This window comes from Epinephelus fuscoguttatus, linkage group LG14 (genome assembly GCF_011397635.1).
Source record: "Epinephelus fuscoguttatus linkage group LG14, E.fuscoguttatus.final_Chr_v1".
Taxonomy (NCBI): Eukaryota; Metazoa; Chordata; class Actinopteri; order Perciformes; family Serranidae; genus Epinephelus; species Epinephelus fuscoguttatus.
In genome coordinates this window covers 31,853,351-31,872,245 of record NC_064765.1, presented here as the reverse complement: position 1 = coordinate 31,872,245, position 18,895 = coordinate 31,853,351, and the positions used below count along the sequence as shown (strand labels likewise).

Below are 18,895 nucleotides of genomic sequence, written 5' to 3'. Positions count from 1 at the left end.
CATCACATGCAATAGCAGCCAGGACCATGGACAAGTAATTGAATGAACATAGTAAACCAACATCAATAGCTGTCTGTAAACACCAGACCAAATGGGTCACAGCGTTGACCAGAAGCCAGTGGGCGTACAGAAGGGGTTCAAGGAGAACATTCACGTCACACACACCAGAGACCATCTTTGAACAGAGCCGTATACGACCACCCATTGCCACGTGACAGAAGGTCTTTATACTTAGGTCAAATAATGATCACAATTGAGCAAACTCCCTCCACTGAGATAGACCACAATATGAGAATGAAAGCTTGGAAAAGTGAGTAATGGATGTTCAGCCAAGTTGAGTTTTTTGGGGTTGGTTTTTTTTTTTTTGGTCAAAATGAGTGAAGAGGTTTGTGATAGAGATTGAGTTTTTGAAGCTTGTGTGGATTACCTTGATTTCAGTCCAATAACAAAACTCCATACAAAACAACCATCCCTCCTTCAGAACTGAAAAAGTTTAACTTCTACTGAATTACAGTACGACATGCTAAAAGGGCTTAGATCCCCATACAGTCACCGCGTGGTCTCATATCCGGCCCCATGCTGCGTCGCTGTCAGCGTCTGTCTCTCTTTTGTTTCCACTTGTCAGCTCTCGGGAGAAAACCAGAGGGAAACTGATTCAGGATTGAGGAGACAAGTGAAACTGAGTGCAGTCTGTCCAAGCTAAAGATATCTCTGCGTCAGTCTCCTCCTCCCTCTCACTGTCACTTTCACTTTCTATCTCTGTCTCTCTTACTTTGTCTCCCCTCTGTGTCTTCAACTGCAGAAAGTTTAGCTCATGCAAAAGTTTCAGTTTAAAGTAAAGTCAGAGGAGGGACAGATGATGACAGCTCACTGAACCATATCCCCATTTATGACACACTGTTACATAAAGTAGGCTGTGACTGATCAACATACCAAATTAATTCAAAGTCCATAATAGTTTGTTTGAAAATCATTAACCTGTGATGCTGGTGTATATTTTGAATAAATAGCAATGTTCTGGCATGGAGACACTGAATGTTGGCTTCAAATCTGATTTTTAAACCAGCACTAATTGCATTGATGTTGGGATGAATCATCCAACCCCATGTCTTTATAAGCTCAACTGTTATTAGTCACTGCACAGGCTGCAGACTATATCATTCATCAGTGTCCCTAATCACAATGTATAGAGTGTTTTATCAAGTAGAATACAAAAGACTGTCCCAGTGCTTTACTGTAATTAAAGCAAGTGGTCAATGGCGCCTGTGTATGTGTAGGTGCATATTTTCAATCGATTTTTCATACACTCAAATGTGAATATGTTTTCAGTGACTTATAAACACAGATACCTTCACATATGGATAAGGAGGACAGTAAAAGCTTGACAGCCAGTGGGCAGCAATTAAGGTCAGCTTCATTATTTGTCTGATGTTCAAACAGACAAACAGGACTAGTTCCTTGCTGCACAGTGTATCAGTTATATGTGGATGACTGTATTTACATTCACCTCTAATGACTAAGTTTAAATTGTAAAGTTAAAGATGTTTTAAACCGAAAAATGTTGTTTTTCAATGTGTTTATTTGAGTTTGATAGACAAAACCTTCCAGGCTAAGTATTCTTACCAGCAGCGATGCAAATATGCAGTTATTATAAAATTATTATATAAATCGTTATTCACTAAATAGTTTTGATAGAATTGCCAGTAGTGATGAAAATTTCTGACAACTACCAGGATCCTACTGACTCAGAGCAGCATCTGGCAGCCATAGTAGCCTAACCTACTGCAAGCTAATTTATTGACTTCTGTTTTCGCAAAATGCATTGAGTGAATTTGAGTATCTTCTGGTAAACAGTCAGTGTGTGTAGGGCTTTTATTGTGAAAGGTAAGAATGGAAGGAGAAGATGAGGTATGTGTTGCCTTTGTCAAGGTTAAAAGGAGTAACAAAGTTTATCATCTTGGTTCAGAGTACGGAACCTCCATGTTGTTGTTCTGTAATCCCCATAAGTATCAACACAATGTGATTGGTTGATGCCTTTATGTGAGGTAGGTTAGCAAAGAAAAATCGACCTCATTCAGGAAACATTTATCACTTTTCTGCCTCATAATATTCGCTTTTTGAGTGAAAGTGCTCATACTAAAACCAGAGTTTGAAAATATATTGATGTGCAGAATAACCACACCAAAAAGCTCTTTATACACACACAGGAAGATAATTTTATTTATTAGGAAACATTTTTGATGACAACAGTTATGAAACATAGAAATAGATAACAGTGTTTAGCCAGTCCCAGAAGCTAAAGCATTCCAACAGTTCACTCCCCATGTTTCCTCCTTTTCCCTTTTTCATTATAGAAAGAAGTAAAATTTCAATCCAAGTACAAAAACAATATAAAAACGAAAGTAAATGTTTTTTTCTCTCACTGAAAGCATGTAAGGGGTGCAGGCTTGTACCCGTTAGACCAGATGAACTCATTACTGAAATCAGCAGGTTGTTAAAATGCCTGCAGACACAGCAGCTGTAAAGCAGATTCCATATAAAGAGAAACTCAGAAACATTATAATATCATCAGGATGTTTTGGCAAGAACAGAGACCAACACATTGTCATCTGCATGTGATCCATCTTCTCTTTCTTCAGTAAGTCTAAGCTTGAGGAGAGCTGGGTCGTTGTCTGACAAACTGTTGTTATTTAAAATGTGTGATATAATCAAGATCGTGGTTTCAGGGAACATCCAGTGTCAATTAGAGAGTTCCAGGGGGTCCACCCTAAAATGAGGAATACTTAAATTTAATGATTATTTCAGTCAGTAACCATTATCACTGTGTCCCATGTTACACCATGCATACACTACACAGTTATATAGTTGATAACAAAACAACAATACACTCCCATATGGCATGACAAAATGTAATGGGGTCTGCAACTTAATGTGGGTATGCTTTGAGGTCGGTGACATGAAAAAGTTTATTGAGTAATGTCAAACTAAAACATTCTGCTGAGACATTTGTCGAGCTGCATGAATTTTACAGCCATTGTCCAATCAAAGCTTAGCATCTCAAGTGCAAATTGCCAGGGGGCATGAGGTGGATTCCCCCCTCTCTGCTTTTGATCATTTATCCCTGGTGGGCATGCGTGTTATGGGTTAAATTAAATAAATTAAATGCTCATATTCCCGCTAGTAGATTGTGCAAGTGCATAAGCTGTACTAGCACTTTTATAGTTATGATTCAGACTTGAGTGGATCATAGTGGCGATGACGTCTGCGCTTCACAGAAGGAATGATACAAGAAATCTATTGAATTCATGTCCTGAGGAGTGTTCCAACGAGTTTGGGCTGTTTTTGGTAGTTATTGCTGTAGTAGCTTGCAAGCATCCGGAGGGGTTTTTTCAGTGTGAAAATACAGCTGGAGTGATGTTGCGCACAATTCCACACAGCAGATCTGCTGGTTACATTTTGTGCAACCAGCATCTGTTAAGCATTGAATCCTCTGTGTTAATGTGTACATCATATGTGTTGTTTTGATGAATTATTCTACAGTTTTTCCTGCACCTCAACAGGCCTGTTGAAGATACGTACATTGAAAACAATTTGCACACCTCCACAATTTCGAACCACTTAAATTTCTCAGATGGTCTATAAACCCCTCGGAACCGTCTGTTTCTGCCAATCTTTACCTCAGAGTCCCATCATCTTTTTTAAACAAGGCCAAAATGTTGCCCGGAGCTCCACATTTTAAAATATAATACAGGTAGATGTGTTGCTGTAATGAGCGACATGGTGTGATAGACTGTCCAGGTTCAAAACTAAAGTTTTAAATAATTTCCTTCCAAAGTCGCAGACAACAATCAGTTTCCTCTGGGGAAAATTCTTAAAGGATTCCAAAACTGTCAGTTCATCATGATGGGAAGAGCATGCTTGGCATGGCAGACTTGAATGCAATCTGGTGATGCAGTTTGGTTTACAAGCCTGCGCTGTCCTCAGGTGTGGACATAGCAGCAACTAACCATCGACTTGTTGAGTAAAAGAGATCCAAAAGACAGACAGAATGGACATCTAAAACATGATGCATCATTGGTAACATGTTGAACGACACCACAAAGCAAGATGTAATCAGCCTGTACTTTGATGTATGTTTAAGTTTTTTTCTTCAGATGTAACTGACTTTGCAGCTAAGCTTCTTTCAGGTTTATGTTCTCAGTCTACAAAGTGATGAGAGTTGGTAGCCCTGATGGGAACATTGGATAGAAAAAGATTCCTAGGACCTAACCCCATCCTCACAGCCTTTACCCTTGTAAAAGTGAAACATGTTATTGAGACAATAAAGCCTTAATCAAACCTCTGTGTGACGTGTCCGAAAGTACTGTAAGGGTCATGTTAGAAAAACAGTAACCTTTTTATTACATTTACAATTTATGATACCATTACTGGGACTAATCAGCCCCTCACTGCAATACAAGAACAATCCTGCTCCTCATTCCATGTCTCTAAAGCCCTTTTTAGATAGGAGTTGTGCAAATTTGCAGGAAAGCCCAATCAGTCTTCTTTCAGCATTGACAGTATAAAAACAAAATCGGGGTGTGCAGCAAAATGCCGCTGCCTACTTTTGTTTAAACAGAATGTGCCTTTTCCGGGGCAATGGGGGCATGAGCAAGTAACAAAACGTGTAGCTTGGCGTGTGATGTAACCAATGACATGGGAAGGAAGCCACGGCTAGTCAGTCCTTCGGCGATTCTCTCATTACTCGGCCCATTCTTCACCATTCCTGTCATCTGACGGTTAATGGCCTCTTCGTTTGCAAAGGAAAGGAGGGCCCACTATTCCTTGTCTCCCCAGTTGCTCATCTTTACAGTGTCTGTCAGGTTTGCGTTTCCCTCTTGCTACTAGCTGCTCATTCCTGCTGTAAGCTGTTTCCTGTTTATCCACCGCCAGTGGGTCACGTGTGGCGTCATCAAAAGTTCCTCCCACAAGTCTTCAACAGCCCCTCCCATTGCAGAATGCCGCCTCAGTCTTTTTAAACTAAAAGGGTTCCGCCAATATGACTACCCTACGAGGCGGAAAATTGGGCACCTCAGATCAACTCTGTGTCTAAACACTTGCAGCTTGCTGGCAAAACGGCCCAACATTTGCGGAACATCTGGCAGTGTAAAAGGGGCTTAACATGGACCATCGACTGGTGAGGATGCTACCTTTTTTTTTCTTAGACATGTAGCTCTAGCTTGGAATTTTGATTCTCATACTTTTCAGAGATCAAAAAATCATGTAAAGTCATTTAATCATGCCAGATTGAGTAACTGCATGGAGAAGAAATCTGCCATATTGGCTTGAATATTAGATGGCCTTTAATATATGACAAGAAGTAAAAAAAAAAAAAAAAAAAAAAAAAAAAACCCAATTAAATCGTAATGTAAATTCCACTGTGTAGCGTGTCTGTTAGTAACATATTCACGCTTTGAAGGGTTCAGCAGCAGGCCTCAGTTGACTTTTAAACCTTTCATTTAGCTTAATTTGTCTTTGTATTGCACAATCTGACTCAAAATGAGAGTTTCAGAAGTCAACCTGCTGGTACTTACAATACAAAAGAGAAATTGTTGTTGTTGAAAATGATTTTTGTCAATGCTGAATAAAATCCTTACACCTAATTCAAATAGTTTATTTTTTACGTATCCTACATGATATCTTACAATGTCGCATTAGATCCACATACTAAAGGGCCTCTGGACAGGCCTCTGTGGACTAGCTGTACAGTCAAAGGGAACATGCATTATTGATGACGCTATGCTAGCTTACACATAAGTCTGTAGCATTCTTTACAGTCTTCTGTTTTAATGTATTCTTTGTACAATAAGGAGGCGCAGACAGAAGGAGAATACAGGAGGAGGATAATGAAACGGCAGCCTATTTCAAAACCAAAGATGATTTTTAAATGTCAGGCTATTTCAAAACCAATCTGTGTCTCCTCCCATCAATCAGCCTCAATTAGAAGTTAATAGCATTGCGTGGGAATGGAGTCTAGAGGGAAGAGAAAGGAAGAAAGGAAAGGAAAAGAGGAAAATAAAGTGAGAGGGGAAGTAATTAAATAAAAAATGAAGGGTATCTTGATGAAAAAAGCCAGAAATAAACACACTGAGGGAGGATGGATTCTTATCCATTCCATTTAATTTAAAAGGCAATAATCAAGCTTCCATGTGTGACTACCAGTGTGGATGGTGTATGGTTCCTCCGAGACACACACCCTGCCTATATCACTGTTATAGTCAATTAGCCTGTGTATGTGTGAATTTTATGATGTTAATATGGCTGCCTGAAAAGTGCAGTCCTTCTCATCTCACCACAAAGTAATTATAGTGCATCTATGTACTGGAGTTTGGTCGAGTGTAGAGCGAGCAAAGGGGTTCAGTGCAGTTTGGGCTCAGATTCCACTTTAAACTGACCAAATAGTTGTACCACGTCCACCTAGGCAACATAATGTGCTATCTGGCTATCAGCAGAGTCCTGAGGGAACTATTTTTGTTGGCGGAAGACAAATAAAATGCTTAAATTATCTATTTTGTCCCCATTTTTCAACATTTCTTAATCAGCCTTGCTTATTTAACTGTTAAACTGTTGTAGGCCTGCGGCCTCGTGCCTATGACCAAATCACAGCCGTGACAATATACGAGTATAACATCACGAGCTCGAGTGTGATATTGCTTAATTCAAATGACTATGTGTAAAGTAAAATGGGTCACTCCTAGTGACAATCCCACAGAAAATAAACATCCGACTCTGTTTGCATCAGCTTTATGTTGATTATTTTCTGCCAATCACCAAATGGCAGGCATATAAAGTTAGCAAAGTTAACAACTAGCTTGGGAATGTAGTAGCGAAAGAGCCAGATGTTTCCCTCTTGAGTTGGTGCAGACCAAACATAGAGCTAAAAGGGAGTGAATACAGTGTTCAGTATGTGCTGAATATGTCAACACATTGGCCATAACTAATTTCACTAAATTATCATTTCTTTAACTGTGATTTATGGTATTGTTCAGTATCTGCAAGTGCATCTCTATGTCTTCATCTTTGCTTCAATTCTCCATTTATATTCAGTTTAAAGGGGAATATGAACAAATTTAATATACTTTCAGTACTGTAATTCAAAAATATGGTTGCTTTAAGCAATGGTTCAGCCTGTACAATAAATTGGTTTGATCTGTAGAGTAGCTGATGATATTGCTAAGGTCAGAGAGGTTGAGTGTTTCCCATGATTAACTAGAAAGAGAAGCATTTAATCGATCTTACCTTGCTTTACTGACACTGCCTGCAAGCCTCTAATCCCACCTGTCTACACATCCATCCATGAATCATCACTTCATTTGAATTTGATCTCTCTCTGCTCTCTCTCAGCTGCCCTGAAGAGTTATCCAAGATGTCATCCTTTTTAGTGTGCATCTCCAAAGAACCATCCAGGCGCCCTGTGCATTGCAGAAAAATGAAGGTGTGAATTCCAGTCATTAACGTGTGATGTCCAATCTTTTTGCAGTCTGTTCAGTCGTGTTGTATGCCCCCAGTGTAAATCACAGACACGTTGCAGACAGTCTGTGGTTTGCTTGGAGTTCGGTGTCTGGCAGATAACATGACACCTCAATGATTCCCCCCCTCATGTCAGGCTTTTATCCACAACAGTCTCACAAATCTATTCCGTCCTCCACCCACACTCCTTCCTCGTCCTGTACACACACGCACGCGCGCATGCCCAGTGTGGCAGGTCCCAGACATACAACCATGCTAACAGTCTTTCTGATATAAAAGGTAAAATGAGCATACAGTACCACATCAGGCTATTGCTGCATTAACTCACCATAGCCTAGTTTTATTTGTACTTTCATACTTGACACAGAAAAATAGTTACCTTTTTTCCAACAATATAAAATGCAGTAAATCTCTCATGTAACTGTGTGCAATTTCAGGTTTTGACAGGTGTTCCTGAATACAGCATATAACTGATTAAGTCATTATGCAGTTTAATTCTGGTTTCCAGGGCTCTTAAGTTTCAGGCCAAATACTGTAAGTAAAGAGCAGGTAAACGTAAAGTAAACAAACTGTTAGACCGCCATGATGGCAAGACCTTCAGATGGCACTGGTCTGCAGTTCAGAATCAACTTAAGTGCAGGCCCCCTGATTCAGATATTCTTACGTACAGCTCTTAAAAAGTTTTTGTGCTTATACATGACATTCATCTGATAACTAGAATGATCACCTCACGGTTGGTCCTCCACGAACCAGTCAAGTTGCAGTTACAGTTTGCGCCTATGTGTGTCCAGACTCATATGTAGCCATGGCAGTGGACAATACTTCAAATATGGATGTTTTTGTAAAGAAGCTATATATACTAAATGTGGATGCTTCACACACATCTTCCTCAAAGCAGCATAGAAGATTTATAACATCAACACAGTTTAAAGGTGGGCACCAAAGACCCTTCTGTTCGTAGAATATAATGTTGAGTCATGGCCAGAACAGTGTTTTTGCAGAACATTATGTCACAGTGAAGTTGACCTTTGATCTTTTGGATATAAAATGCAACCACATTGTTATTTAATCCTCTAAGACGTTCCTGTGAAATTCTGTCAAAATTAGTATATGAATTCATAAGTTACGACCAAAAATGTGTTTTGTGAGGCCACAGTGACCTTTACCTTTGAACAACATAATCTAATCAGTTCATCCTTCAGTTCAAGTGAATGTTTGCACCAAATTTAAATTGATGTCACAAGGTTTTCTTAAGATATCATGTTCACGAGAATGAGATGGATGCAAGGTCACAGTGACCTTGACCTTTGACCACCAAAAACTAATAACCTCACCCTTCAGTCCAAGTTGTTTGTGCCAATTTGAAGAAACTGGTGGACACAAGGTGTTCTTGAGATGTCACGTGCATTAGAATGAGACGGACGAGATGGACGGACGAAAACATAACACATTCCGGCCACAGCTATTGCAAGTGCGGAGGCATAAAAAGGTTGAATGAGCAGACAGGATAACATTAGGTTGTTGCTGCACTGACCCTTCACAGCCGTGACAAGAGAGTCAACAAGAGTGCAAAGCAGAGTTCCCTTTTGCTGCCACCTACTGACAGTGTTGGGTATTTCACCAAGGTATCAAGTCCAAAGTCTCTCAAAATGTATAATAAATCATCAGTGAGAGCTAGAATACATATAATCATCCACTGACGCAGGTATTGCAAATATGTGACCACATATTTTGTGTGCATCACACAAACAATCAAGAATGAATCACGCTAGAATGAAATTCAAACATCTTTGTTTGATTGCTGTTTTTTGATTCATCAGTGATTCAGTGTTACTCTCTCTCAGCTTCAGACTATCCACTTGTGAAGTAAGCGTGATGTTGCAAACAAATACTTCTTTTACCTCACAAATGATCTTTGGTGGAGTCATGCCAGTGGGTTGCAGTGAGCCCATCAACCTGACAGACAAAAGTTTAATTCTGGGCGCCTGGATGTGTGCACACCATATCAGCGGTTCCCAACTGGTGGGTCACAGTCGAAAAGTGAGTCACGGGTCCATTCTGAATAGACCACAAGTGACTCCCGAATGTGTCAGATTTGTAAAAAACACACTTTATTTTAAAGTACTATGAATTTCCTGTTTCCTGTTGTCAAGTAAATTACAAACAGCTACTTCACAAAGACAGCAAACTAGCTCGACGACATGGCCAAATACACTAGATGCTGAATTTATTAAACTTTATGGACCTTGAACTAATGACTAAGGAGCAATTTGGACCCGTGGCTGGACCAGCTTGGAACCACTGTACTACATAACATAAATGTTACTATTTTGGCTTGTGGAGGATATGAAGTCATTTCTAAGTCCAAGTGAAGTAATGATTTGATAAAGGAGAACCTGCAACCTCCTCTTCTTGTTTTAATTCAGTTATTTCAGTGTTTGATATTCTGCTCAAGCGTATTGAGTCTGTTTGACTGACTGTATGTTGGATGTGTGCATGATGTCTGAGCTTTAAAAACCTGGTTCTAACATTGATCCAAGGCCACAAATAAGAGCTTCCTTAATGGCTCAGTGGTGTGTGTGTGTGTGTGTGTGTGTGTGTGTGTGTGTGAGTGCACAACTTTGCTTGTGAATAAGCGGACAAAACAAGCAGTATGCCACAGGATCAATATAAAATGCTACAAATAACTGGAGGACAGAGGGCTCTATTAAACAGCTGCTGTTGCGTGCTGATGTACGCATGTAAACAAATTTATCAAAGTACTTTGTGTATGTAAACACATATTGTGAAAGGTTATTGGTTTCTGAGACAGCCAAGGCTTTGCAGACTTTCAACTTTACTGCTGTGTAACTACCGTTGAGTCTGGTACTGTTGAGCAGATCCTTGAACAAAATGTTATCAAGCCACAGTTTTGTTGCAGCCTTGGCGAACTGAATGGCTGCCAAGTACAAGTTATGGGATTTTAGCAGTATGTTCACAGCTGAGCATCTGAAGGACAGAAGTGAAATAAACTAGTGAGACAGTCTGTTTCATCCTGCAGATGATGGAAACAGATTGTGTTCTGTGAAAATGAGCAAAGATTGTGTTGTTCATTTTATCAAAAAAGAGCCCACTGTCACAGGTTCTGCTTCTGTTCCCACTGTTTACTCTGCAATTTAATGATGCTGACATTTGAAAAACTTGAACAAAACCTAATCAATACAAACCACACTTACCTATGAAAATGATCATGCTTATCACCATTACATTACTTGTATCCAAAACATTCAGATTTGCGAAAGAAAGTTGAAGGAACCAAGACCTTATGGGTTCTTATGAGAGCAGGTTATGAGACACTCCAGATCATTGGTTGTTAAGTTCCTTTGGTGGAAAAGAGAGTGTATCTGTGTTCCCAGGGACCTATGTTCCATGGTTCGATATCCTGTAAACACACATTACTGTAACCCTTCTATTGTGTTTGCATCCAGTTTGACCTGTTTCAAGTTCCCATTACTTTGGGAATATAGGCGCCTTTGTCGTGTTCCTATTGTGCGCCATTTAAATCTGGGGAACATGGGACCCTGAAAACATAGGAATGACCCAGGAAAAAGACTATTTCCAGTTCTTGGTTACTGCTGTTAGTTTAGCTTCATCTTAAAATGGCCTCCAGTGTGAACCGAACCAAAACCCCTCAGCTGAGTGTGGTGAATGAAGATCAGCACCTCCAAGTCTGAGACCATGGTTCTTCTCCTGAAAAAAGGTGGATTCTGTAATTGAGGCTGACCCATGAGGAACTCACGCATCAAGGAGGCTTTATGGCTGATTGTTAAAGGGATTGCCACCAGTTAGGTGAAGGTGATGAAGAGTTAAGCTCCAAAGGAAAGCCCTCAGTTCAGCAGCCAGTGTTTGTTCTAACCTCTCTGATGAAGATCAAGAAGCTCAGTGATTCAGGAGGTCTTTGAGGTTGAGCTGCTGATTTCTACCACTGACGGTTGCTTTCTGGCCACAACTGACTGAGAGGAGACCACAAGACGGATCCTGGACCATGGGAATGGGAAGGTGGGTGCTCAGGGTGCTGAAGCACACCCTACTGACAAAGGGTGGAACAACACAGTCTCTACATAGTTGGCTATTTTACTGTAATTTATGGGCTATCTTAACATTTGTGTTCAATTTTGAACTGTATATGACAAGGTGCCGGTCAGGAAATATATGACAAAATGTGTTTAAAATGTGCAAATTTCATTAATTGTGATGACATCATCACATCAGTCAAAGTGCAGGGGTCAGGGACAGCTAAACCTGAGGGAAGATTAATGGTAGAGGGAGCTAATCAATAACAAAGACAGGCTGAGAAAGACCAAAAGATTGCCAGGATTGCGCCTGCTCTGTAGATCCTTAAAGTCCATGGACACCAGGGACTTCCACTGCAGGGGCATAGCCATCAGGATGGAGGTTTATGGCAGCCAACGATAATGATGGCGTGAACATTTGCCAAGGGCACATAAGTGCCTTTACCTAAGAGAAAGCTGGAAGTCCAACACTATGTAAAATGAAATGTTAGAAATGTTGACTCATGCAATCCAGAGAGAAATTGTGTCTGAGGCGAGGCATATTCTTTGGATGGAGACACTGATATAAGTACAGGGAGCAGTTTTCCTGTAAGACCATGCAAATACATAGACATGCATGCACATTTACTCTGTGCAGCACCCCTCAGCTTAAATATGTCTCTGCATGCATGCCCTTGACTCACTGGATGGGTTGTGTCCTCCAATTTGTCTAATATCTATAATCAACAAGTGCCAAATGTTATCAGAAATTTCGAATATTAAAAAAAAGTACTACTTTATGTCAAATCAGGTAGTGGTACTAGCATATCTTTCTATCCCAGCAGCATTCAGTCATTTTCTTCCAAAGAGGATACACCCAAAGTTGTGTGAAAGGATAAGTTTCCTTGTAGTTCAGAAAAATGTAATATACACATCTCCTTCTGTGGATCCTCTAGCTGGATAGTTATCATCAGTGATAAAAAGAAAGACAAATACCAGTTGAAGAGTTGATATTGTCTCTAGTGTCCTGATAACAGGCTGCCCTAGATCCAGTTCGACAGACTACTTATCCCTAGAAACCAGCTCGGCAGATGTCAGATAGTATAACTGGGTAGTTAATGGTTGTCAAATAATTGCTTCAAGAGACACAGAGCTGAAGGAGATACACACTACTTTCAAGGCTTCCTAAGATTTCATACTCCTGCAAGTTATCTCTAAATCTTTTTTTTTTAACTTAAGCTTGGCAAATATTTTTTCTGACATTTTTGTGGTTTGTCGTTTTTATTCAGCAAAACTTTTCCCCCCTGTCAGTGGAACTTGTAGCTGCATAATTCCCATTTAGTGCCTTGAAAGTAAGTAGATTTTCTTTTGAATTCTCCTCAAGCATGAGCAGAAGTCTCTTTTACAATGCAATACAAGTACCCCAGACTTAAATAACTTGATGTAGTGAGTGTGGGGCTGGTGTTGCTTAGAAACAGCATAAATGCTCAGCAAAACTATCCTGGGTAAAGAAGATTTAAAAAGCCTCTCCCTTCATATGGAACAAAGGTTGCCGACAGGTGACAACACTCCAATTATTCAAATTAAATTGGGACTTTTTGGATGAACCAAACTAATGTGGCTCTGCATCTTTAAATATGCACAAAGTGCTTCCAGGTTTCAGCACTATTGGCGGTATAAACTGTTTAATAAACTGCCGTTTGAAAATTTTGAATCACCTGTCATATTGATATGTTTCTTCTTTCCTTCAGTAATGCCTATTTTAACAGAGTTATAAATAGTATCATTCAGACACCAATGTTTTACATACATTTCAGATAGTTTGTCCCCAAAAGTAGAATGATAAAGTAATTGATTAAAACTTCCATTTAGATGATGTCCCCACAGTGTTTCATGACAACTGAGAATACTGTCGGAACTTTAATTTTGGATTTGTTTTCAGGTCCAAAACAGCGTCAGGGCCGTCACAACTGGACAGGCAAACTAGGCAATTGCCTAGGGCTCTGAGCTGGAAGGAGGCCCCCAGAGACGGCTGACATTGGTCCATATCATTGACAATATGATGGAACCTCTATAGACACTGCAACAACGACAACACGTTGGAATCCCCCCTAATGGGGCCCCCTAGTAGCTGCTGCTTGCGAGTGGCTAAGTAGGGTGACCAGACGTCCCGCATTGTGCACGACTGCACAGCATTTCTGTCTCTTTTCACGAGTCACGCAAATTGAGACCGTGTCCCGCATGATTGGTTGCCACCTACGCTAGCATTGTTGGAGTACCGTGGTACTACAGTACCTCACGGTACCACTACTGTGGGATAAGTTCAAAGTCCAATCGCAAGAGGGTGAGTGTCCATGCGCCGTCCAATAACGGTGCGCACTGGCCACCTGGCACTGAATATGCTGCTTTCATGACTGACCAGAAATACCTGAACAGCTGAGCCGTGGTGGCACACAGGTATGTGATGTGTCAGAGGAGAAACGAGCCATTCACATTTCTCTCTTTGTGGCAGGGGGGCCTCCAAGGTGCCTCTTGCCTGGGGCCCCCAGAGTGTCCTGAAACAGCCCTGAACAGCGTTAGTGACTCTGAATCATTATTGAAGCACAACAGTGCAATTGGGTTCCAAATGCATTTTGGTGAGGCCATTTTTCCTTGGGCCTTCTGCTCTACTCAGTGGTTAGATTTAATGGTTTACGTCTATCCACCTTATTCCTGAGGGCACTAGGCCTACTGTAGATGGATCATGAGGAAACTTCTAATGAGACAGCAGAAGTAGTAGTGAACTAGTTGAGTTGCATTTTCCGTCTATGGTTAGTCCCAGTGGCTACTCTTGGTGGCTAACTGCCGATGGTGATTCTTTAATTTAACAAATTCTGCTTCATTTTTAACAAATATTTAATCAACGTCACATTAGCATGTTCTAAGATGTCCTTGAGGAGCTTTGGTACTAGAGGTGGGGGAAAAAAATCGATTTTTAGATGCACCCAGATTCTGTCTTGAATAATGCAACATTGATGTGGAAAACTCATAATCGATTTTAATTTCATTTTTATATTTATTATTCAAATTACCGTAACTCCTCAACCATGCACGTTATCAAGGTAATTCCAACGGATTCTGAAAGCTGATAAGCGGAGCTTTCCAGTGATATACGGTAGTGACGTCATTACCTGTGGAGGAGGGGAGGGAAGTGAGCGCAGCAGGAGGAGAGTGACAGCTGACGAGAAAAGTGCAAGTAGGAGTAAGTTAGCGGTTATTTAGCGGAGTTTTGGTAAGTTTTCTTTGTAAATAATATTTAGTGTTGTAAATAATAGTATTTGTGGTTTTTCGAGAGCCTCTGAGTTTTTTTTATGCCATGTTTTTGAGTGTTTTTTTGCTGCGTTTTCGTCGTGTTTTCACCATAGTTCGTAGTTTTGCCATGGTTCGTCTTTTTTTGCAATAGTTTGTGTTTTTATAGTTCATAGATAGTTATAGTCAGTTGTAGTTTTGTAAATACTGGAGGAGAAATGTCGAAGAGGTCGACGAGTGACAGGAGAGTCCCGTTGAGATTTGTGGATGAGGAGGATGGACCGGAGGAGACCGGTGGAGTGTAGTCATCTTAACCACAGTAAGTAATACAGTTTGTTTTAGAATCAAAATCGTTGCCCTCAGAATCGGAATCGAATCGTGAGGTGCCTGGAGATTCCCACCTCTATGTGATACTCCTTGCGCTATCTGTAATGTTGCTAACAACCTGGCTAAACTTAATTTGTTGCTGCAATTAAAATGTTTAACATGTAACCAATGGTACAGTTTCCATGGACTACCTACAGAGATGAATAGGTTGTCACCCATACTGTAATGCATTAATACTGGGCCATATATTTGTGCACACCCTACTCTAATGCATACACTACATTTTTACATGCTTGGGATGATAAAAGAAATAACAAAACCAAAACAGTTTCAAGAACAATAAAGTATTAAGTCAGAATTTGTCATAGAGAATGGCACCTAGAATGACAGGTCTGTCACTCAGCGTTGGTACAATATCCCTTTCTGACTGCAGTCTCAACCTACATTCAAAAACTGCCCATTTTAACTTAGCAGCATACCTTGAATTATATGATTAGCCACAAAGGCCCAGAATTTATTACTGAATTACTGTACATCTTTTTATCATTTAAAATGAATGAGTAAAGCTATTATTTTACCACAGCTTTATATGATTGATATTACTGAAGTCCACTGTTAAATTCAGTGTTATGTTTCACTCAGTAGAGCTCAACTTTAACAAATCATCAGTTATAAAAATGAATACACTGCATTGTTAAGGCAGATGAGCAGAGCATTAGCTGGTAAACATGATGTTCATTTACTTTACATCTAGCTAAAATTGATATTGAATTATGTTAAAAGTTTACCAACTGTGTTAGTGTCTGTTTATGAGCCGTAAGAAATCATAAATTAGATTTAAAAGGAATAGATGTTTGCTAGCTAAGCTAGCTTGGACTCCGTTAAATTTAACAATATCTCAATGTAGCAAGGCAAGCTAATCGCTAATGTGCTTGGTTAAAACGTAAAACAACCGATGCTGTGAGATGGCAGAGCTACGATCACATTATCCCATCAGAGATGGAACAGGTGGTGCTTTCCACTTGTTTTATCTCCCAGTGCCTCTAAAAAAGAGCATACCGTTAATGGTACTGTCACTACTAGAAAACATTTCATGCCCATAATTCACGGTCATGCAAGGTATCATGGGGGCTAGGACTAAGGTTGATTTTGCCTGATCCACTTTCAACAGTGCTACCTCTAGACTAACATTGTGCATCTGTTGTGAAGTTTGAAGAGGAGCTTTACTAAAGCAACACATTGCCTGTTAATTCAAGCTTGCTACAGCTGTTACTGTGCACTTGACACTGACACAGGAACCTGTTCCTATTTAAACCTGCACACATTTTCTGCCCTTTCAGTTGTCAGTCTACTTGAACCATTGTACAGTGTTCTGTTCTCCATGTACAAATCAAACTCCTCATACAAAATAACATCTATTTGTAAAGAGGACTTTCTACAGTCTAAAAGCATAAAAGATCATTCAGAAATGTAGAGTACTTTCCTCTGTACCAAATTGACCTCTTGTGGCAGTTTATTCCAAACTTTTGAATGGCCATGTGCTCTATGCGGATCGGCGTAATGATCACGAAGTGCTAGAAACCAAATTAATGTCCTTGATGTCTTTATTGACTTTTCATTGCTCACGCCATTGTTAACCCTGTGGGTAGGTTTCTATAATCCCCCAGTAGTGGATCCCTCTCCTCCCCTCTTTGTCATTTTATGGTTCATAGATTAAACCTAGTTTTATACCAGGGTTTCTCAAAGTGTGGAGTGTGTGGAGTTTGTTGACATCACGCCCACAAGCTATCCTGGTGCGTGCAGCCGGCGTGCAGCAGTGACCAACACAGACGCTGAAGAAGAGCATGAGCTCAACCAAGAACAGCCTGAGTTGGTGGCGGAAAAAACGCAACATATATTATTACATGGCGATACTTTGGATTCAGGTACAGCAACGTTGAACAGAAAAACGTGCTGTGTTAAGTTTAAAAGTTAAAGTCACCACGTCCCGCAGCAACACGACCAATCTATATCAGCACTTAAGACAGCACAGCACAGGGAAAATTAGGAAGAGTGCATGCGAGAGAAAGCCGAGCGGTGTAACGTTAAAGACAAAGAGACAACTGAAAGCTGCCAGAGCCTCATAAAACAACATCCAAGCACAGTTGAGCAAACATTTGTAAGTGTCACAGGGGAATCATGGACTCCATAACAAATGAAAAATTGAGCAATTTTGCTCGGGTTCGGCCCACTTGACATGCTGCTGTGTTGTGCTATGACGTGCTGGAATTTGTCATTTACGTGACAATGCCTGAACGCAACACAGGCTCGCTCCGCTGTGTGTACAGTTCCGTGCTGCTCTGCTGTGTGAGCAGCGTGTTTGACTGTGCTCAGTCTGTTGATGGTCAATGACTCACTGTCTGTCCATAACAATAACTGTCAGGTCAGTGCCCCCCTAATATAATGTAGGGGAAACACTGAATCAAGCAAAAAGACTCATGATACCATTTATTTATTATATTTTATTGTAATTATATTGGAATCGCAATCGCAAATCGCAATATTGTCCACCATAATCGCAATCGCACATTTTTATCAAATCGTGCAGCACTATTTAAAAGTAATCAAAGTATGTTACTGCGTTACTTTTTCAAAAAGTAACCAGTTACTTTACTGCGTTACTCCCTGAGAAAAGTAACTCAAGCACTTTTAAAGTACTTTTGAGTATTCTACATTTCTTATTGGGCAATGGACCACAGGGCGCTAAGCCTACATTTTTTTGTCTCCAAAATTAAAGTTATGGACCACTTGCCCTTCACTGAGATCCAATTCTCCCATCACAGCCGTCACTTTGACCAGTAGAAACACACAACGATCTGCTGCCGTAGACAACTGTATGACAACAACACCCCAGCATTTTTAATATTTCCTCTAGGGATGTTACCACACAGAGTAAAAGGGGGAAATGATGGTGTGAAACAGCAGAGGCACTTTGTCAACCCGCTGAGTTAACGTTACTGTCATTAGCATCGAGCTAGCAAACAATGGTACATCCTCACGGTCGGACATAAAGTAATAACATTAACAAATAGCGGCAGGGCTTTTACTCACCACAACTGCAGAGGCTCCCAGCTTCATTTGAAACAAACTACATCATAGACGGTTCGTTATTAATTAATCCCTCTGTGTGTTTATATATTTACTTTTTGTCCACTCTGTTGTCTTTGTAAAGTTATACTATACTGATATTACAGCCTTGAGTTTTGGCTGATACCGATACCGATCCGATCCGATCCAAGCACGTATTATACATGTTCACTTATTTTGTTGTCAGTCATGTTAGAAAAGGTTTGATCAAGCAAAGAACAACTACTTTATCAGGTTAGTTAGAATGATCCACAACAGTTGGTATGAGAAACTGACCTGTTTATTGTTAACAGGGTTAAATAAACAAACTTTAAACCTGAACATTAACATTCAATAAAAAATATAGCTGGTTTGCTTTGGCTGCTTTGGCCCCTTAATAAATAGAAAATGAATCAACACAAGAAATCTTTAAAATGTCTAACAATGGAATTAAAATAGCAGCAAGAACACACTTGTGCTTTGCTCCCCTAATAAATAAAAAAAAGATTAACACCACAAGACATTGTTGGGATTTAACAAACAATGCAGCCTTTCCTTTTCAGTTATTTTAGTAGTGTTTTTGTAGTCCATCCATGGCTCCAATTTCACTAATTGTGCCCAAAACAATGCCATCA

General features: G+C 40.1%; 1 long non-coding RNA gene across 1 annotated transcript in view; it reads right to left on the bottom strand.

The window, feature by feature from the left end:
- Window positions 1-2,326: 2,326 nt before the first annotated feature.
- The window catches only part of LOC125900772 (uncharacterized), a 59,940-nt gene continuing 43,371 nt past the window's right edge, over window positions 2,327-18,895 (bottom strand). Inside the window, exons 2-3 of the long non-coding RNA XR_007450873.1 lie at window positions 7,279-7,451; window positions 2,327-2,767 (exon numbers count right to left, since the gene is read on the bottom strand). This is a non-coding gene — a long non-coding RNA (uncharacterized LOC125900772). The remainder of the gene's footprint in view (window positions 2,768-7,278; window positions 7,452-18,895) is intronic.